Source organism: Paramisgurnus dabryanus, chromosome 5, assembly GCF_030506205.2.
Source record: "Paramisgurnus dabryanus chromosome 5, PD_genome_1.1, whole genome shotgun sequence".
Classification (NCBI taxonomy): Eukaryota; Metazoa; Chordata; class Actinopteri; order Cypriniformes; family Cobitidae; genus Paramisgurnus; species Paramisgurnus dabryanus.
Genome location: NC_133341.1, coordinates 27,815,883 through 27,839,005, shown reverse-complemented (window position 1 = coordinate 27,839,005; position 23,123 = coordinate 27,815,883). Strand labels below are relative to the sequence as shown.

Here is a 23,123-nt window from a genome sequence, read left to right as displayed (position 1 = left end):
AAAGCTGATCTGTCTTTTATAAATCTGATAAAACTCAAGACTCTTCTGAGATATGAAGGATGCAATACTACTCTAGTACTCCAGATTAACATCAGATCGGCAGAAACAACGTGTGTTATGGACGCTTTATGCATTTTATTAACCTCTTGCAAATGTTTAGCATTAACTTGTTTTAACGTTGAACAAACAAACAACTGACATTATTTCAACCTAAATTCAAACACTGATCACAATGATCGTGGTTTTTTGCAATTAAAACTCAGTTCTGCTTTTCTCTGCACTAAATGGCAGTGCTGTGGTTGAATAATGCAGGGTAAGGGGTTGTTTATTATAATAAGAGCTCCTTATGACATCATAAGGAGAACCAAATTTCAACAACCTTTTTTTCATGTGCTTGTAGAGAATGGTTTACCAAAACTAAATTATTGGGTTGATCTTTTTCACATTTTCTGGGTTGATAGAAGCACTGGAGACCCAATCATAGCACTTAAACATGGAAAAAAGTCAGATTTTCATGCCATGGCCCCTTTAAGTGCAACTTCTTAAAAATACAATACTCAAGCATTATAATGATATAAAAAACATCCCTTGTCAGATTTAATAAGCTTTATATCTGGGAAGTTTACAACATTGAAATTAGGGGTGGGCGATAAACCGGTAAACAAAATTAACCGGTAGAAATTTGTCAACCGGTAGAGATTTTGGACTATCGTTTCTATCGAGGTTACGTGCCCACGTCACGCTCCTGTGCGTGTGGTCGCGAAAACGTAACGTTTGTACACGTATTTAAGCACTGCAGTTTTAAAACAAGTTATTTTAAGCCATTGAAACACAGACAACAGATCTGTATGCGTGCGTTCTTTCTGTGTGTCAGGAGCGGACAAGTCGCGCAACCGCTGCTCTTTCTGTCTGTGAGGAGCACGCAAGTCGCGCGACCTCTGCTTATTAAGCTCGTGAGCATTTTTCCCGCTTTATTGGCCTTAAATACACATATGCGTCAAAATTCCCGTCTTTGCAAGCATCATCATAAACACGACCAGTAAGGTCTTAAGAGAAAGTAAACAGCTAAAAGAGAAAGCGCATGTGTAACAGTGTATTGGATCCGGACTTTGGTCTTAAAGGGGAAGTTACCTAATTTTGCTCCTGTCTGTCACTCGTGTTAATCAAACAGCATTGAGAAAAAAATCTCTCACTGCTCCTGATTAAATCACTTTTCTACCTTAAATAAAAATATATATAGGCCTATACATACATGCATAATTATTTATTATCATTCTTATTGACTGTGTATCTTCAGAGAGCTTGAGTTTTGTTTGTTTTTATCTTCTTTCTATGCTTGTATATGTTTTTTGTGAGAATTATGAACATTTCTATGGTATTAAAGATTTAAACCTTATTAAAACATAAAAAACTCTACCGTGATACATATCGTTATCATGATATAAAATTAATCCTATCGTGATAGAAGATTTTGGTCATATCGCCCACCCCTAATTGAAATGGACTGACTGGTCAGACAAAACAAGAAACCTGTTGCCAGTTACAACAAACTACTGCAAAACAAAATTAAACCTGTTATTCGGTCCTGAAATGACATTTCACTATTTGTTTTCTATCCTGTCATCCTTCTTTATATGTTGTCCTAGCTGTCATTTACAAATTGTCAGTTTGGACATCACAAGGGAGTGTGCCGGTTTTTCTTTGTGTGAAAAACCTTAGCAACAGTGCAAAACTGCCACACTGCCTTCTGATGTCCAAACCAACTATTTATAAATGACAGCAAAGACAAAAAAATCAAAAGGACAAAATTAAAGCTAGAAAAGATGGAAAATGTATAAAGCAAAACGCGAAGTGAATAGGATGTTGAATTTGTGTTTGTAGTCAAGAGAGGTAGAGGTGTGAGGTGTGTGCTGACTTTGATCGTCACCACCTTGTGCAAATTGATTTGGCCCTAATTGAACATTTTAAGAATCGATTAAAATGTGCTGTGCAAACACACTTAGAGAGATCCATCAGATTCTGAGCTGGCTCAAGCAAAAATTTACACTCAGTACTGGAGCTAAAGCCAACACTGGCACGCTCCTGCCATCTGTATTGTGAAGTCTTTTAGAGAATGTTACAGAAAGAAAGGGGGCAAATCTGAACCCGTATCGTAAATAAAACAAACTGATGAGGCAGTTTATTTATGTGGGAATCACCCGGTGTACAGGGGCGGATCACAGTCTACCCACTTTTTGTCCATTTAACGGAAGTCAGCTGATATGGAAGTATGTGCTGTTGGTTTGCATTAAAGGGGTAGTTTACCCAAAAAATACAAATTCTGTAATCTTTACACACCCTTAAAGCAACACTATGTAGTTTCCATGAAAAATTGACTTAAAGCTCCCCCATGTGGTAAAAAAGCGCAACAGTTCCTGCTATCAGACACTCTTCTGCAGGCAGGGGGAGGGGCGGGGCTTTGGGCTCTACCCTCCACCGCCATTTTCAGAGTGTGCTTGTAGCAGCTAGGAGGTTGCTCAGGTTGCAGCAACCGTACAATTTGTCCAGTTAAAAGTTGTTCTATCACTGAAATAATTTTAGAGACATTATTTAAAGGTAAAAAAACTACATAGTGTTGCTTTAAGTTGTTACAAACCTGTATGAGTTTCTTTATTCAGCTGAACATAAAGGAAGATACTTCGAGCAATGTTTATAACCAAACCATTTTCAGCCCCATTTTCAGCCCCATTGTAGTATTTTTCTTTCCTACTATGGAAGTCAATAGTGCTCTGCTGATTACAAATCTTTCTTTGTGTTCAGCAAAACAAAGACTTTTTTTACAGGTTTGTAACAACATGAGGATGAGTAAATAATGACAAAACTTACATTTTTGGGTGAACTTTCCCTTTATAAGTACACAGTTTTAGTAACTCTATTGCATAGCTGTGTTATCGAATCAACAACATATTTCAGCTACAATGTGTAAATCTACAAATTTTGGTTAAGGTTTCACTGTAACTCTCAGGCAACAGGGAATCGAATGGACCCATACAGAGTAAGAAACTGTAAAAAGTCTGAGTAATTTAGCTGAGGATTTATTACACAGTTCTCTCATGGGTCCCTCACACTGTGCGCATGTAAACCTAAACCCTGTTCCCACCAAAGGTGTGAAAAGCAATTTAAAATGGCCGATGCCCACTGGTATGGAACGCGGCACCGGAGTGGCGCTTAAACCAAACGCACAGCCGGGGGTGAGATGGAAAAAATGCCCACCAGACGTTTCTTGTGCCAATCAAATTCCCTAATTGTACATTCAGACTTCCACTCCGACTCCCAATACGTATGCTGCCTCCGCCATGGAAAATGCATTTCGATGGTTTATTTTGCTCATGTTTTTATTGCATAGCATCCTGCTGTGCGTTTAAAGTCACTTGGGGGTCTATGAGCTACACTACCTAAAATATATAAACCAGTGACTGGCTATAAATTACAGTAGCACCCAAATTTACACTGCACATAGATTTTACAAAAGTAATAAAATTTAAAAAAAAATATTAATATTATGAAGTGAACTAGTACTAATACTCTCTGTTTGTTTGTTTTAAGTAACAAATCTTTAATGTAGGCTACTCTGGGACATGATGAGGGCATATCAACCTGTCCATGTTGGCATCTGCCTTATTTGGCAGTTAATATTAAGTGTCAGACAAATCTGTGCCCAAATACCCCAGAGGTGGACACACAGCCTTCAACATCAACAACAAAAGCTCCTGGCACTTAAAACTTGATAAGCCAAGTTTGCTGTCTTAACTAGAGTTATGCACAGTTATATAGTTAAGCTTTTTTAATTGCAATCAGTCTTGTTTTCGGTTTATGAACAGACCTACAATCTCTTTAAGGCTTCACACATCAGTTGAGAAGCACTGGTTTAAATGCTTAGCATTGCCCCTTTTCATTTACACACAAACATAAAATGACTGAATAAATATCACATTCACTCTTTTCATATCTTGTCAACAGTATGGTGGCTTGTTTGTAAGTGTGATAACTGTTGTCCCGTCATGCAGCCCAAAGCATTTAATTCATATACAATCATAACAGACTAAATCTAAATCAAACAGCTTTGGGACTTTGTCCTTTAGAGGATCAGTGAAGTGATAAACGCAAAAAAGATATGCTGCCAATAAATAGAATGCTGTTATAATTTTTACAATGATTAAACGACAATGCAATCTGGGCATAATGAATATGACTGGCATGTACGGTACTGTGTAGGTTGTCTCTCGAGAGCCAATTGTGGGCCAGGGAAAGGAAACTGAAATTGACCATAGTACCATTGACTGTCTACACATGCTTGTCCTATTATCAGTGTATTGAAGAGATCATTTAGAGAGACATCGCCTACTTATAACTGTTTTCTTGACTTATTATGGGTCATGAAAGCGCCTAGACACACTGGGTTTCTCATAATGCTTTCCAAACTGTACTCTGTTGATTCAAAATCTAAACGCAGTAACACCCATCATAAGCTGCCAAATAGCATTTTAAACTTCTTGAATGGGTGTCTCTTCCTTTTTGCATACACGCAAGAGGGGAGAATGTGTTCTCAAATGTCACCGAAACCTGGAATCACAGTAAAGTGATAAGGATTTAAAAAAACTCAATATCTCTCATAAAATCTCAAAATATATTATGAATTTTTAATATATTGCCCAGCACCAGCTGGAATTCACATATGACCAAAATATTTAAATCCCAAACTCTCCAAACAACACGCTGTGTGCAGAATTCCCAAAGAAGTCCCAACACTCTTACAGGAGCTGTAATTCACGAGGGAAAATCTCTAAGCAAAACCTGTTGGCTGCCACACAGATAAGGCTGTCATGACAGAGACAGTGGGTCTCATTCACTAATAATGGCGTACGTTTTTCATATTTATACGCATACTTGAACTTCTCACGAAAACTTTTTTACAACATGTGCGTACGCACATTAATTTGTTCTTATACTTATTCTTACGTTAGTGAATTTGGAGTGTCCTACATGACCGGCCGCGTTCCCGAGGTTGGTAATTTGCATAAAACATGCCCAAACCAGCTCCATATAAGGGTTTTCCGCAGCGCAGCACTGGTCTACAGAAAATTTTAGAGCAGTTTGTCATAGAAGCAAAAGAGCTTGAAAAGAAATCCATGACCATAATGTATTATCTGTAAAGTTCTGTTTTCCTTTGCTTTTTTATTTGGGAGGTTTTGCTGTCGCTGAAGGAAGCCAGTGGTGTCCACCAACCGAAGTAACATTAAATAAGTATTGGATGCGTGAACAAATGACATTTAATTAATATGACAGAGACGCGCATCTGTATCTAAAATAAAAAAAGACAGGAGGACAAGTAATTGATATTTGGACTTCTCATTACGTTAACATGATGTTTACATTAGGCGCTTTCATATAGAGACTTAAAAAGGTGAGGAAGGAAAGCGGAAAAATTTGTCATTACGTGTCGTGCATCTTCTTTATATGTGTAGAAAAAATAAGTAGGCTATAATAATGTAAAATATAATGTATGTAATAATATAGATCATATATAGTAATATATTATACTGAAAATATTATAATATAAAATATAATGATGTAAATTTTTATGTACATTTAGAAGAATATTTGATATGAACGTTTTGGTTGAATCACAATTTATTTGTGAAAACATCCATATGCACATCTCACGCACAAATTTGTGCGTACGCATGCTTAGTGAATGAGACCCAATGTGTGTATGTGTGTGTGTCCCTGGTAATTATCATGTTATGGGGACCAAATGTCCCCCCAAAGATAGGAATACCATACCACTATTTTTTTACCTCGTGAGGACATTTTGAGGTCCCCATGAGGAAACAAGCTTATAAATCAAACATAATGATGTTTCTTGAAAATGTGAAGTAGGAGAAAGTTTTCAGTAATGGTTGGGGTTTTGATTAGGGAACGGGAATAGAATGTATTATTTGTACAGTATAAAAACCATTACGTCTATGGAATGTCCCCACAAAACGTGGAAAACAGAATGCATGTGTGTTTGTGTTTTTGTGTGCGCACATGCATATGTGTCAAGACAAAAAGAGACTGATGGACAGACAGCAGCAGCTGTTCATTGAGTTTAGTGAAGGCTCTAGGATAGATTTCTATAAAAGTTGTCTAGTTTACATCATACAAGGAAGAACAAGTGGACATTGTCTGTCAGCACAGTTTAGTTAAGAGTAGAAACCACATGTAATTTGACGTTAATGAGAGCAAGGCGTAGAAGCATGGAGGTACAGTCTGTACTTTAGTCTTTCACTTCATTTTGGTTTGTATCAAATGAAATGTGACATGTATTTTGACAATTCTATTAAGAGACTGCTGGGTGCATTTCAATTTGTGTTTGAAGTAGGCATGCCCAAATTAATAGATCCCAACCAAGGGTCTCTAATCCTGTATAGTACCTGTAGTGCCCCGTCCAGCAGAGTACGGTTTTCTCATCTAATCAATGTCTTCAGGATTAGCTGAAAATTACAGATAGGTGTGTTTGATTAAGGTTGGAGCTTAAGGGGCTAATCACACCAACCGCACTTTAAACGCTTGGAAACGCAAGGCGCGACGCACTGCCTTTTTAAAAAAAAACAGCAGTAGTAACCTGAGCACTAGAAAAAAAGAACTACAAAAATCTGCTTTACGGCATATGTCACTTCCTCCACTTCCTCAAATTCGGACGTGAGAGCGCAACTACTTATTTTCCTGATGTTTTTGTCATGGCCGAAGCAGCAACTAAGAAAAAGAAACCCAAGGCTTTGCTTTTGCACTACTAAGTAATGTTATATTGCTTGCATATAAGTCCTGTCTGGCGGCCCAATACTATTTTAAGTGAATTTTACTGGAGGCTACTTGGAAAGTGTAGAGACACTTATCTCACATGACACTGTGGTAGCGTTATGGACCTACGACACGGGCGATCCAGGTTCGATTCCCCTTTACGGCAATGTTTTTATTTTAAAAACTTTAACCAAGCGACCACCGTTACAACTGGCTTGTAAACGTGAGCTATGCGATCTTTTGGCGTTTGAAAAAAATAAAACCCATAAAATGATATTCATATGACATGCTGGAAGGCACACTTTGTGACCTAAAGAGTTGTCTTCTTTTACTTTGCGACAGTGCTGCGGCGCTTGTGGCCTCTAGGGGCGCTAGACTTGAAAAATACATGTCTAGCCCCCCCCCCCCCTAGTGGCCAAAAAGGTCTGCGGTGTGCCTTTAAGGATTAATGCATTCAAAAATTATATAAAGTACATTTTATTCATTTTATATACAAGATCAGCTTAATTTGAATGCATGTAATATACTACATAGACAGACCTGTTAAAAGCAAGTCCCTTGACCATAAGTGCCTTTTAAAAAATTTAAATACTGCTAACAAAATGGTATGATTTCTTGGTCTCTAGATTGAATATCTCTGCTAGGATATGATCAGGTGATGAAAAATGGCCCAAATTCACTGCAGAAAAGATTTTGGGGTCTAATAATGATGCATGCCTTTATACGAACCAAAAACGTCGTCCTACACTTGGTCCAAAAGTTATATCACAGCATCTTTTAATAAAAATGAAAATATTGTTTAAAAAAATAAAATATGGATTATTGATAGGTAAAAAAGTAGTGCAGACTAGCAGAATGTGGTTAATTGAAATCATAAGGAATGGATGTACTACACTGATTCTAAATAAAGTAGGCACACTACAAGTAATCATAGAAACCCTCTGCTGCAATAAAAGATCATGTTTAAAATAATCATATTTTTAAAATAAACTTTTTTTTTAAGGGTGGTTACCTATTACAGTCATTTCAACAAGATTTTACCACACACTGAAGGGGACGTCTAAAATGTAGGTTTACTGAATTTCATTTAAGGTAATGATAGGTTATATTGCCATGTAAAATGAAATGCTCTACCCATAATAGCTCTGCAAGCAAAAACGTCATACCTGAGTGCTCAACATTAGAGGGCGGAGCCGTTCACAAACTGTAATTTAGTGCTGTTACTCCATCTTCCTGTTGTCAAGGGCGACCATAACCACTCAAAACCCACTCCATCTTCCCTTCACTTTGAGAGTATAAGCTTACTTCTATACTTACTCTTTTCATTTCAATTACACAAACCCACATCCACACATAATCACTGGAATCACTCATGTCACCTTGCACCTCGACCTGCTGGTGTGTCACCTGCTGCGGCCCATGCTGTCACTTTCAGTTTGTCCATATTTGGGATTGCCCAAACACACACACAGACACACTTTAAGCAGCCCTTTGCAACTTTATTACACAGATTTCATGTTTCACAAAGTAGAAGTGATGCCCATGAAAATCAGTTGCTTAACCTGATACACTTGCATATACAGAAGGTGGCCTGCTTGAAATAGCGTACACAATGTTATTCTGTTTGTTCGAACTGTGTTTTTGTTTATCGACCTTTGAATGACACTGCCTGGATAGAGGAAAGTATTACATTGCAAATTTAACACACTTCACCTTTAGGGGTGGGCGATATGACCAAAATCTTCTATCACGATAGGATTAATTTTATATCATGATAACGATATGTATCACGGTAGAGTTTTTTATGTTTTAATAAGGTTTAAATCTTTAATACCATAGAAATGTTCATAATTCTCACAAAAAACATATACAAGCATAGAAAGAAGATAAAAACAAACAAAACTCAAGCTCTCTGAAGATACACAGTCAATAAGAATGATAATAAATAATTATGCATGTATGTATAGGCCTATATATATTTTTATTTAAGGTAGAAAAGTGATTTAATCAGGAGCAGTGAGAGATTTTTTTCTCAATGCTGTTTGATTAACACGAGTGACAGACAGGAGCAAAATTAGGTAACTTCCCCTTTAAGACCAAAGTCCGGATCCAATACACTGTTACACATGCGCTTTCTCTTTTAGCTGTTTACTTTCTCTTAAGACCTTACTGGTCGTGTTTATGATGATGCTTGCAAAGACGGGAATTTTGACGCATATGTGTATTTAAGGCCAATAAAGCGGGAAAAATGCTCACGAGCTTAATAAGCAGAGGTCGCGCGACTTGCGCGCTCCTCACAGACAGAAAGAGCAGCGGTTGCGCGACTTGTCCGCTCCTGACACACAGAAAGAACGCACGCATACAGATCTGTTGTCTGTGTTTCAATGGCTTAAAATAACTTGTTTTAAAACTGCAGTGCTTAAATACGTGTACAAACGTTACGTTTTCGCGACCACACGCACAGGAGCGTGACGTGGGAACGTAACCTCGATAGAAACGATAGTCCAAAATCTCTACCGGTTGACAAATTTCTACCGGTTAATTTTGTCTACCGGTTTATCGCCCACCCCTATTCACCTTTAATATGCATGGTTTTATAGCAACTGGAGGGGATTTTGAGGTCACAAGTCTCATTGTGGAAACTCATCTTTGGTTTGAGCTGCAGATGGGAGGAGATCGGAGGCAGAGAGAAGAAGAGATACAAGCAGGGAATAAACGACACGACTCCACCTCAGTTTAGCATCTGCACTCAAAAAAATGAACTTGGTTGGAGTCAGTTTTACTAAATAATTTCTTGTTCACTTTACTTAACAAACACAAGTAACGGCATATGATTAATTTAACTTAGTAATTTCAACAAAAGACTGTGTCTTGTCAGCTTTACTCCAAAATTATTTGTTCAGCCAATAAAGCATTGTTGCGTAAAAGTAACAGATTAATAAAACCAATACAGACTTGCATCTCATTGGCTGATGATGCTGCAGTGTATTATGGGTAAATTGTTGTTCTGGCAGAATTGTTGTACCCTCTTGCAAAAGTGTAGCATGATTAGATAGGTACCTGAGTAATAAGTGGCCAAGTATTAGTTAATTAACTTGTTCTGATATATTTTAGAACAAAACAAACCAACAAACGGTTTGAAATGTTACATTGCATTTCAAATATGTTTGTGATATGTTTGATAAACTATAATTAAATAAAGGTTGTATTGAGCAGCTGCACTCTGATTGATTGATTCGTTGTTATGGAGTTATTAAATCATAATTTTTTTTCATCAATTAAATGTTTCATAATAGTGACTTTACTAGGATTTCTTTAGTCCATGTAACATTTAAATTGTCAATTTTACACAAACTTTTTTAGTAAATACAACTTAAATTTTATTTGTTGACATTACTAACAAAGCTATGTGGAACCCACTTGACGAAGGTTTTTTAAGTAAATCCAACTTTTTATTTTTTTGAGTGTGTGCGTGAGCACCGTCTGATAGACATCTGGCATGTGTGTTTCAGAGTGTATGGGTATTGATTTAATGTCTGTCTCGCTCTCTCTGATAGATGACATTGGATGTGATTAATGTCCACTCTACAACACTTGTGAAATATGAAATATGGAAACCGCATACACACACATTTTCTCTTGCTCTCTTTTTCCCTTCACCACTTCATCGGTCTCCTACTTAGGACATATACAAATCAGAGGCACATGTTTGACAAATGTCTTCTGACACTTCCTCTTATAAATATTGCCTGGTTAAACTACATTTTCGGTGATTAGTAGCGATAAGAATGATTCGACTGATGTTTCCTGATGAAGTACAGCATGCAAAAGTGACAACTAGTTGAATGCAGTTTATAAACACAACTACAAAATGTTAAAGTGCACCTATTTCGCTGCTAAAAAACAACGTTATTTTGTGTATTTGGTATAATACAATGTGTTCGCGTGGTTTATGGTTAAAAAAACACAGCTCCAGATTTCACACTCTTCCTGAAATGCACGGATTTGAAAAGATCTGTGTCCCTGGTTGGCCATCTAATCTGGCGTCAGTCAGAAATGTAATGTCCCTTATCATGTTTGAAAGATTCGGTTGCTGGCATGAGTTAAAGGTATAGCAAAATATTTTCTTTTTCCGGGTGGATCATCTACACTATTGGTCATCCCATTTGTCAATCATTCTGATGGTATGTTTACGTTAGGCCGTCGTACATGCTCGTCCCTAGGTTCGCTTTCTGCGCATGTGCACTTTTAGGTGTATGTTTGGTTGGCCACGGTTTCAGCTATTCATTGAGGCTCGCATTCTCACTGTGACATTCAAAATGTCGCAAAAGAAAAAGTGTTTTCAAATTGTATGACAATAAGAGAAAGGCCTCTGAAGAAAGAAACAAGGCCAGAATGTTTTTGAGAGACTATTTCACATAGGTTGGGTCGCGAAGTTTCTACTTAACAGGTAAATTTTGGCATGCTATTTGGAGAAATCCATTAAAATCACTGCTAGTAAAAGTTGATGTAAGCTATGATTAGCGATGATAGCCCTGGCACAAGTCACAAACCGCACAGACACGGTAAACATCTTACTTATTAATTTAGCTGACGCTTTTATTCAAAGCGACTTACAATTTCTATATATAATGTCAGAGGTCGCACGCCTCTGGAGCAACTAGGGGTTAAGTGTCTTGCTCAGGGACACAATGGTGTGTCACAGTGGATTCGAACCCGGGTCTCTCACACCAAAGGCGTTTGTCTTATCCACTGTGCCATCACCACCCCAACAACATCTCAATGTATGAGCCATGCCGGCAGCAACTTGTACACAGAGCGAAGAGAATAGGCGCGTGAGTCCAAAGTGGGAAGAATTATCCTAATGTCGATTGTGTTTTTTGTAGTCTAGTCTCAGCCACAGACGTCACGCCCAAAGAATGTTGGCTAAACGTCTGATGTTTATCGTTTTTTTTTTTTTGGAAACCCTGTGGGAATGTCAAAGTCATCTTTGATTGGTTGAAATAAACCAGATTTCCAGGTCCCTGGAAAACAAAGCTCTGACGTTCCATTTAGGAAGAGAATTCCTAATTCGTGTCTTGTTTACAAGAAGCTAAACATTGGATTCTCAAAAATAGGCAAAGTTCGTGGCATAGACTCTCTTAAAGACGTCGAGGAGTTTTGTTTAAGGCAGTTAGTGGAGTCAAAAATCCGGTTCTCCTGAATTGCTTGTAGGTGTTAAAAAGTGAAGAGATATGCTTCAAACAGATGTTTAACGGGAGCGTCTCATTGGTGTGGCTGTTAATGAGTGGACAACGTTTTTCTATGGCGAGTAATGTTGTTTATTTACACTGTAAAAAATCCAACTTTAAAATGTTCATTCAACAAAGAACATTAAGTAACTTGAACAAAGATTTCTTTGTTGAAGGGCGTCAACTGATTATTTTGTGTTCACTGAATGAAAAGAGCATAATCATTCAGCTAACAAATATTATTTTGTTGACTGGACTTAGATGTATACGTTTTTGTCCAATTCGTTCACCCAACTTGCCAAACTGAGTAATCTGAACAAGCAATTTAAAAAAAAACAATGGTCGGAATGGTTCCCAGCATGCATTGCGACATGTTCACTTCTTTGGTTAATATTTACTAAATAAGATGACTGTTTTTTTTAATGTTTGCTGGATTTATTAATGTTGTTATGTTGTTAATGTTAGTTATATGTTGTATTTAGAGTAATTTTTAAAGAATTATGTTTGTTCATTGTTACCATGATTGAGAAGTGTGTGTTCAGTGTAGAGGGCAGCACAGTGAGTTAGCGCGCAACATTGTTGCCTCACAGCAAAAAGGTCTCTGGTTTAAGTCAGACAAAGACTTTAGTGATGGGATTTATGGCTCTTTCAGGGGATCCGGATCTTGGCGATCCATTCCTTTCAAAGAGCCGTTCAAAAGAACGGCTCATTTGGCTCTTTTTAAATATTTAGTCAGTTTTAAGAAGCCAGCTTGGGGGCATCTCAGTTTATCCTGTAAAACTGTAAATAATCACTGGGAGGAATGATGAGGTTAGATTTGTAGTCAAATCATTAAAACTCAGATATCACACACCAATATCTGAGTTTGAATTATTCTGAAATATTGATCATTACCTCATTTGTCGTGTGTAGACTATATTGCATAGGGTTTCACAACATTAGACAGTGACATCACTATTTTGGATTTATCTTTAGTACAAAGTGTAAAGCTACGTTGTCTTATGTTATTCATACAATACCTGCTCACAAATAAATATCAAAACAAAGCCTGCTGCAATGAATTTCTGTGCAAAATAGCTTTTACTACAAACACTTCCACAATTTAGAATAAATAAAATGTAAAGTCTACATACAGTCCAATATTACTACTATTACTAATGTAAACTTTGCAAATAGGACATCAGCCCCTTCAAGTCTTAAATGAACAACCCCTCCGCTGGGTGCGCCCCTCCCCCTATAACTGTTCTGTCTCGCGGAGGAGCTAATTTGTGTGCATCTGTGTGAAACACGCATAGGAAAAAAGAACGACAGAAAGAACGGCTCCCCTCCAGCCGCGACTCGGCTCCCATCGTTCATGTTTGTGAGCCGTTCAAAAGAATCGGTTCGTTCGCGAACGTCACAACTCTAAAAGACTTTGTTTATGAGACCTTTCTGTGTACACTCCCACAGTCCAAAACATGTAGATTAGTTATATTTGGATATACTAAATTACCCTTTACCCAACATAGTCACTAGTTGAGTAAACATAGAAATTTGCTAATTACCTAATCAGTTAAAGTTGGTTCAACTTTTTGGTGTAAGTTGACATTACTCAGTAAATTGAGTTAGGTGAACAACATCATCCAAGAGTTGAGTAAACTCAAAAAACCTGTGCAGCAAGTTGCCTTGAAAATTTAAGTCAACTTTTTATTTTTTACAGTGTAGATGCTATTCGGTTGCGGCTGGTTATATCAATAACTGACTTGTTGCCAGCCGGCTCGTTATTGTTGGGAGTCCGAAACGTGACGCTTGACGAAACAAACTGTGATTGGTTGTTTGACATGTCGGTCAAACAGCTTCGTGGGTGGGCTTTGTCCAGAAAAAGCAGCAAAAAACACCAGACCTTCAGTATTTAGTCCAAGAAAAGAGAATTACGTTAAAGACCTTTTGCATATTGTTAACATGTACTAATACACACTTACACACCAAATTAAATGTAAAAATGTGAATTGGAATAGGCAATAGGTGCTCTTAAATTTTTCATGCCCAAAGCAAAAATATCCATGTGACTTTATTTAATGATATTGACCTTTGGGTAATGAAATGAAGTGATGCAGAAACACAGAGCAAAAACAAAACTTTTGCCCATTTAACACAGAATACTACTGTAAATAACTACTGTGAACTTTTTATAAAGCCATCAAGTTTTGATGTGTCGGGGGTAAAACTATGGTACAGGACTACAACACCAACATTATGCAGGTAGATTCATGCATATGGTGTTAGCAATTCAGACCTTTACATTTACGCATTTCGCAGATGCTTTTATCCAAACCGACTGCTGGTGTATTCAAATGATACATTCTATCAGTATGTGTATTTCCAGCAAATCGAACCCCTGACATTTGCGTTGTTAATGTAATGCTCTACCAACTGCTTTTGTGGGGATGCAGATTCGAGTCTGGATTGCAACATGCCGATTCCCATCCAAAAATCACAAAAAGACTTAAGGCTCCCCTTAGTCTCTAATAATAGGCAAAATAAAATAAATGTTGTTTTCAAGTCCAACTTTAAGCTACAGAATGCCATCTATTTTTTGCTGTGTACAAATCTGACAGCCGATTCGATAGAAAAATAGCTAGACATAGACATTTTTCATCAAAATGCTGCAGATAAAATGTTGACAAGTGAAAACAAAATCTGTACACTCAGAATTCCTTTGTATATCTTGTTAAAATTGGAAAAGCATTGCTTTTCACGTTTTGTTTGTGTGTATGATTAATGATTCATTTAATGGGCTTTTTCTGAATGTGAAGTTATAGACTTTTGCAGGGCAAACTTCCATGATAAAATTCCCTGGAGCTTTCCAGCCACTGACCCTCTTAAAAGCACTAACTGGATACTCAAACCATTGATATACACTCTAATGAGCGATGAATATAACCCAGAGAGAACGAGAGCAAGCAGAAGAAGAGTCTCTAACAGAAATAGACCCCTGAAAGATGATAAGGACTGTCATTTACACATAACAAATTGCCAAGGACTTTTTCAAAGAGAAAAGCAATTAATCAAAAACTAAAAGTTTAATGATACTGTATTAAATGCATTGCATAAACTATTTACTTTTGGAAGCTTCATCTTTGGTGGGTTTTGCTGCCATCTCTGTAATATGCCTTTTTTATGCACCTCAGCACAACATATGCCAGCTGTCTATTTAAAGCCCCACGTTATATTACTTTGTATCATTTTATTTTCATTCCCAGAGGTCCACTTATAACATTACTCATCAAAATTGTCTTACATTATTTTTACACTGCCTTTTCCCATCTCTCTAACAGAATAAGAAAAGTTGGATCTGCTATTGCACCTTTAAGACCTCAAATTTAAATGTTTTATACTATGATTGGCTAACGTCTGCATAACACATGAATGTGTGTTTAAATCCAGCTCCAATCTTTACATATACTTCTAGATGGCAACCAACTTTATTTAAGTTACCTATAGTACAAAAAGACAAGAACAATCAGCAGTCTTAGCTGAAAAGGTTTCATGTACTTGTAAAAATATACCCGTACTGAGCTTTTTATGTTTTATCCAGATAGATACCCAACGGTACAATCCTCCTCTTAGCCTTCGCTATCATCATAGTCTTTGTTTTGTTATTCAACACAGCCAAAAACCATCTACGGTTTCTCACTATGGGTTTGAATGTATTAGATCACAAACACACTTGATCGTGGGTAGATTTCAAGACTGATAACTACAGACAGTCTATGATGGTTTTTCAGTGGTGACAAGCTTCAAACAAAAACAAGAGAAAATGAGAAGAGGACAGGGAGGACTTATGCCAAAGTGGCAGCTGAGCACAGGAAGTCAGTTCGGGTCACGATGACATGTCCAAATTTAGAGTGCATCTTATCTAACAAACTGAGCTTATCTGATTTGCTTTTTATCCACACAGGTCGAAAGAAAATCTTGTACAAAACAAGAAGAGGGCTTGTACTTATTCATGCATTATTAAAGAAAGAAAGGAAAAAAGTTTTGCAAGTCAATAGCCAGAAACTGATCAAACCTAGCCTGGCTAACACCAGACCAGTCTCATAGAGAATGAGAACCACATGCTCATTTTCTCGTATTTGAGGCGTGGTTTACTGTACGAATGCCCAGAGCCGTTTATTGGGCGCTACGAATGTCTATAAAATCCGTCTGTACATAGCTCATAGCCAATTGTTTCAATTATGCCAGATGACGTATGTAGAGTAGGGATGCACAGATACCGATACTGGTATCGGGTATCGGCCTCGATACCACATTTTCTAAAGTACTCGTACTCGTTAAAAGTCCCCCGATACCAGGGATCGATACCACGGTCTGAGAAATGTCTTTGTTTGAGCAGCGTGTAAGGGGTTAATGCCTCTTGTGTTGTCCAAAGAGGCAGAGTTTACAACAAACTGGAAAACTAGTCCCTTGTTTTTTTGTTAAATTATATGACTAAAGCTGTTACCTGTAAATTTAAATCATGTTTTTTATTAAGTACTCGGTATCGGTATCGGCAAGTACTGAAATTCAAGTACTCGTATTCCAAAAAAGTGGTATCGGTGCATCCCTAATGTAGAGCGATATAAATTCAAGCGTCAACAACTTTTATCGGGCACACAGCTGAAAGCTATGCAACTAAACCGTTACCTGTATATTGATATTGAAAAGCAGCACAACTTAGTAGCACTGTGAAAACCACAGTAGGTAGGCTAAAGGCATGATGACAATATGATATTAATAAATACCACTTACAATTTATAAGTTAAATGGACTCAACAATGATGCCTAGCAGGTTGGTCCTATAAAACTCTGTGGTTAACATGTCTTGCCATTTCCAAACATCCTTCTTGAATATGAAATTGTTTAATGCCAAAAGTGTTTTTTATAAACTTAAATTCAAAACTACTTAGAACACTATCTGCATCGAAAAGTAACTTTGCATCTGCTGCTGTGTTGGATAAACAAAACTGCTTCGGTGTTTCGCATAGACATCATCATCGTCTTGCTGCCCCCTTCCCAGTTCTGTGATTGGTTCCCTATTTGAGGCGAAAAATTGGTCCATGGTTTCCATGCTAGACTTGCAGCATGAATAAATTTGCGCGCAAGGCAGCATGGGGAAACCCAGGCTAGATCAAACCCATGTTTACTTACTAATTTAAAATCCTGAAAGAAAAGAGTGCACCCAAATTATTATTCTATCATTATTTTCTCTCAGTACATACTCAAATGACAATCTTGTCCTCTGTAAAAACAAGGTCAATTTCAAGAAAATATATTAGAGCTACTTAAATGCTTCTAAAATGATATAAAGGCTACATAAATATAGCTTATTAGTCTTATTTTCAATGTCTTCTGAAGCCATAGAGCTTTGTGTAAAAAAAATAAACTTTTATATGAACCGTTTCTGTATTTTTCTACACTGAACACCTGTGCGACAATCCCTAAGGGTGAGCTATAACTTCACAAAGATTTACACAACCATTATTTACATTTACACTATAATACAATGAAAATGCATTCAGCCACATTGATCTCCGCTCTCGGCAGTACTCCTGGCAGGTCGGGCCTTTGGGAAATTGAAAATACCCACTTGTGTTGTATAAATAAGATTTTCCATTGCCCCCTTTTATTTTTGATAATAAAAAAATGAAGGAAAGTATTTTTTTCAGCCAAAGGGTTCGTCAACAGTTCCTAAATCACCAACAAGGCTACTCAAAATGTTTATTACCAGCATCTGTCGTACCAGAAAAACTAGGCTGTGGAGAGGGGGTGTTGTTCACTCATAATGATAAAACAGCACAAATGGTGACAACTAAAATGCATTAATCTTTTGCAGATCAGACAGTTTCTATTGCTGGTAAACAAACCATTATCAGCAATTTAATGTTAGAAATGCTATATTTATGAGTGCTCACACGCCATGAATGTAAGATGAACTGAAATGAATGTATCTGATATTGTTTGCGAAGACAGTAATGAATATTATTGTTACCCACACTGAAAGCTAACCCCAAGTATGAAGACTACGTTTCACACAGACAATAAAAAAATCCAATAGACCAGAGTTTTTAACCAATCATTGGAGGGTCTGTAAAATTTAAATACTGTAGATGTCACAATTTGTGGATTTGTCCACATTATTGATTGTTACATTTTAAGTGAATCGTCGTAATGACACCCATAATGATATCCAGTATAATCTCATTTAAAAACACATTCTGGCTTGTGTTGATGGAGGTACGCAAAACATCAAATACTTTTTTTAAGCAACACCCCAGCAAACACATAGCTAGACATCTAACAAATGTAAGAAATATAAACAAATCTAGTTATTAGAATTACAATTAATGCCAACAAAAAAGTGCCTTTGCCTTAAAGGGATAGTTCAGCCAAAAATGATTTACACACCCTAAAGCCATTCTCAGTGTATATGATCATCTTTTTTCAAACAAACAGAATCGGACTTATATTACAAAATGTCCTGGTTGTTCCAAGCTTTATAATGGTTGTAAATGGTGCTTCTGATTTGAAGTCCAAAAAAGTCCATCCATCCTTCACAGAAGTATAATGTAGGACGTAGCGTAGGATCAGTGGCGGCTCGTGTTCAAAATAATTGTTCGGAGTGTCATGTGTGTTGCTTGCGTTTTCAAAATATGTGTTTGCTGCGTCATGTGAACCCTGTGCATCACGTGTTTTGTCAAAATGAGTGCCTGCTGCACACGCGTCAAAACAGTTTATGATAAAAGAGACGCTCACGTTCACAAAATACACGCAAGACACTTTTTAACAGTAAACTCTGATTACGCGTGAGATTATTTGAGTATCTGGCAAACACGAGTGTCTCTTTTATCATAAACCCTTTAGACGCATCTGCAGCAGGCACTTATTTTGACAAGACACGTGATGCACACAGGATCTCTCGATGCGCAGAACACATATTTTGAAAAAGGAACCACACACATGATGGGCTACATACATGTTGTGACAAACTTCGCATCGAGCGCCCTCGAAAAAAGAAGTCACCGGCCGCCACTGCGTAGGATACATAGTGGAGGTGAGACGAGAGAGCAAGGTACTACGTCCTACGCTAAACATGCAATGGTTGTTACCGGAAGCTAGTTATTTTAGTTTTAAATAGTTTTTTTAACAAAACCACATCGACTGCACGTAGAATGCTTTTATTAACCTACTGGAGCTGTGCTGGTTACTTCTGTGAAGGATGGATGGACTTTATTTTAGCTTGGAATCAGAAGCACCATTTACTACCATTATAAATCTTGGAACGGCCAGGACATTTTATAATTCCGATTGTGTTCTTCTGAAAAAAGATAATCATATATATCAAGGAGGGCTTGAGGGTAAGTAAATCATGGGGTAATTTTCATTCTTGGCTAAGTGTTTGTTGCTGGGTAATGAACATAGTGAGGGAGAGAGACAATCTGGCCTTGTTTTATAATGCTCCACTTAGGACCACTTTATAAAAACAAGATACAAAATCCTAGACCTGTCGTCTTCTCTTTCATGCATTCTCCATTTCTGCATGTCTTACTCTCGATCCTTTCATTTCCTCAGCTCCGCCCAGCCCCGTTTGCAGCCCCTCACACACAGTAGAGTGATTGTGATGGGGTAAAAGGCGGCCAGTAAAGTGGTGTTAAGACGTGGATGTGTGCTGGGCCCGTGCCAGGCCTTTCAAGCACTTCTCCTCCCGAACCACTGAAGCACAATCCCAACGCATTTCTGCTGTAATTAACACACAAAGACAGCAAGACAGCACAAAGGTGATGAAGAAAGAGCCAGTGAGAAAGACAGATAGCTCAGTAGGGCCTCAGCCAGTCGTTTTAAAAGACAGTCTGCTTGGCTGAGTTTCCATGGTGAAAGAATCCGTCATCCCTGTATGGGATCCAGAATCCTTGTTGCTGTGGCGAGACAAACCCGAAATTACAAGGAAGCGAATGAAAAGAAAACAAGGACGACAAAGGAGACCCCTCAGGCCACTTCAAACATCAGAGTTTATGAACACATTAACAAAGTTAACCACTACATCCGGCCTTGGCTGGGTTGAAACCTTGACTACAAACTGGACTTTGTGCATACTTGCACACATACATAGAAATAATCAACCCCTGCGCCCTACCCTCCTCTTGGCTGTCCTCTATGCTAATCCAAACAGCAGGGATGGATGCCTCAGTCCGACCACCACGGTCACGGTATGTGTGTGTGTGTGTCTGTATTTGGACCCTAAATACACTGTGGAAGCCCTTCAACTGGACTATTGCAATGCCAACACAAACAGTGGCACTTCCAAAATGCTAGGGAGAAGCACACTGGAGGTCAGACTTGACATCAAAGGCCACAGCATGGCAATGGGAAGCAGAGACTCTAGTTTACAGATTATGTCACATTTCAAGGAGAGTCAATGTCACCACCTCCACTACAGTATTCAGACCCATAAAAAATACAGAGGTGTCATTTTATTTACTAAAATGTGTATTCCAGTTTAACACTTTCTGCACCAGGAGGCGCTAATGGCACAATTAGCATTAAAATTCACCATCATTATAACACACCTTTCTAAAAATGTGTGATCGGTAACATCCCTAAAGGACTTCACGTTTTCGACTGTGCTGTTTTTGGATTATCTATTATACTACGTCCCTATTTTAAATACAAAATTTTAAGGTGGGTTCATGTGTTTGACGGAATGTAAATACAGGAGTGTAATCTGATATACCCTTTAGGGCTGCACGATTAATTGTATTTTTATCATGATAACGATATGCGTGCCTCACGATTAATTAATGCCAATCGTCGCGATTAATGCGCAAAGACCAAGCACAAAGCAGACGGTCTAGAATCAAGCAATGTGTTTGTTATGGGCAGAGTCAGAGTAAACAGAGTGTTTCTTTGCAAGCGCAGTCTGTGTTATGGTAGAAATACGTTAGCATCACAAGATTTACAGTCATTTTTTAACAAACATAATGGCAGAGCAACAAGAAGAAAGTGCAGAAATATGTATGTTTAATTCCCAAAAAGAGTCATATAGGCCTACTCCATTGTTTGGATATTTCGGATTTGAGGAAAGTAATGCTGATCGGGTAAGTTACGAGTCTTGTGCAAACTGTGCTCCTGTTCCGTTCAAACGTGAAATATCAAGAGTTTCAAAAGCTGAAGACACAAGCCGCAAGCATAAAAAAATCCACGACACAAACAACAACGGATTGCGTATCATTTTATACAAATTATTGCCACATAAAAGGCATATCATAGGCATTTATTATTCAAAAATGTTTTGTTTTTATTTCAGTTTAATTCTAATTTGATATAAATATATATTAGAGCCCTGCATTTCAGCCTTTTTACGCCCCTCGGGTCGGGTTTCGGACCAATTTTAACATCACAGGCCTCTGGTTTTTTAGGCTTCTTTACCTTTTTATATTTTCATTTAATTAAAACAAACGTTAAGACATTTATAAATTGTAAAAGAAAGACATTTAACCTATCGCACGAGTCCACTACACACATTCACAATGCACCTGTTGCAACAGTGTTTAGCGTCTACGCCAGAAGCAGGACATTCAGCGCATCGGGGAATATGGAGAACTAAATTAAAACTTTAAATACTGCGCATAATCTATATAAAAGACTAATGCATAGCGAATGTGTAAGGTAAGGCAACCTGCATGTTTATTTCGTTTCATGTTTATTTTGTTTTGTTTTTATTCATTATTTTTCATTATTTTTCTGCACCTCGTTGCGAATGCGAGCAACAGAGCAGCCTCTCTCCGCTTTTTTAAAAATAGTGTGTTGACAATAAACATTTAGACTAACATTGTTATATGCTGAAAATATATATTTTATATAGATGTTATTGTAGGCAAGTGAAGTGTTGATTTGAGAGGCTCATTTGATCAAACAAGTCGTCAACATGACGTTAGCTGTCTGACACCGCTTGGCCATTATCAAAAACCTTAATTTAACAAACAAAAAAGGCTCTAAAATAAATAAAAGATATTTTAAAATTTTGACAGTTAAAACTGAACTGCTTTAATTGCTGCAATAGTAGTACAGCTGTAAGGAATCTGTGTAAGGAGTTATTTTTGTTATTTCTGCGGATTTCTTTTGCAAAATCTATGCAGAATTTTGCGGAATTATTTTAAATGTTTTAAAAAGATCTAAGAGAATCGGAGCTGTGGATATTACAAAACAATAAAATATTTTATAATATAGGCCTATAAAATGTATATAATATTTTATACATGGCTGTAAAGTGTAATAAAAATACTGAAGTAAATAAAAGTTCTTCACTAAAAGAATGATCGTATTTTTAATCGTGATCAAAAGTTTGAGCAAAACAATCGTGATCATCATTTTTCCTGTAATCGTGCAGCCCTAATACCCTTACATGTTACGATGTAAATAGTCCTCAGATTGTATATTATATTGTATTACCAGAAGTTCATGCGAAATCTGATGTAAACAATAGACTATATATCTATATTTCACGGATTATGCACATTTGTGGACAAAAATCATTGGATGATTCACACATCTGAAACAGACTGGATTCTACTTGTGATCCCCACAAAGGTAAAAGTCCTGTTTATTTTTGCATGTTGTTCATTCGGACTTCTGTAATAAAATACTACATATGATGCTAGAACATCTGTATCTCAAAATGGCTTTACAGGGGGTATGGCTTAACTAAATGAGATGTAAGTGAGCCCCATTGTCTCTCCAGACAGGGAAAAGGGAAAGTGTTAACTTTTTTCTTTCTCAAATTTCTCAGCATTCTCTTTCTTGAATGTGTTACATTCAAATGGCCACAACTTCTCCAAATCTTATCAGATTTCCATGTGTTACACATTGTTAGAAAGCTTAGAAACTGCACTTTCAGAATCTACGAATAACTCAAAATGCCCCAGATCCGACTTGTGTCCCTACTTTCCATGACTGGTCACAAATATTAAGATTAATTAGGAATAGTAATAGGACTAAAATGTACTACTGTACTTTGACGTAATCTCTATGTCAGTTCTTGCAGCTCAGCATGAG

At 37.4% G+C, this 23,123-nt stretch overlaps 1 protein-coding gene across 1 annotated transcript in view; it reads right to left on the bottom strand.

Moving 5' to 3' along the window:
• The window catches only part of LOC135732597 (transmembrane protein 132C), a 283,165-nt gene that overhangs the window by 211,505 nt on the left and 48,537 nt on the right, over positions 1–23,123 (bottom strand). The window lies entirely within an intron of this gene.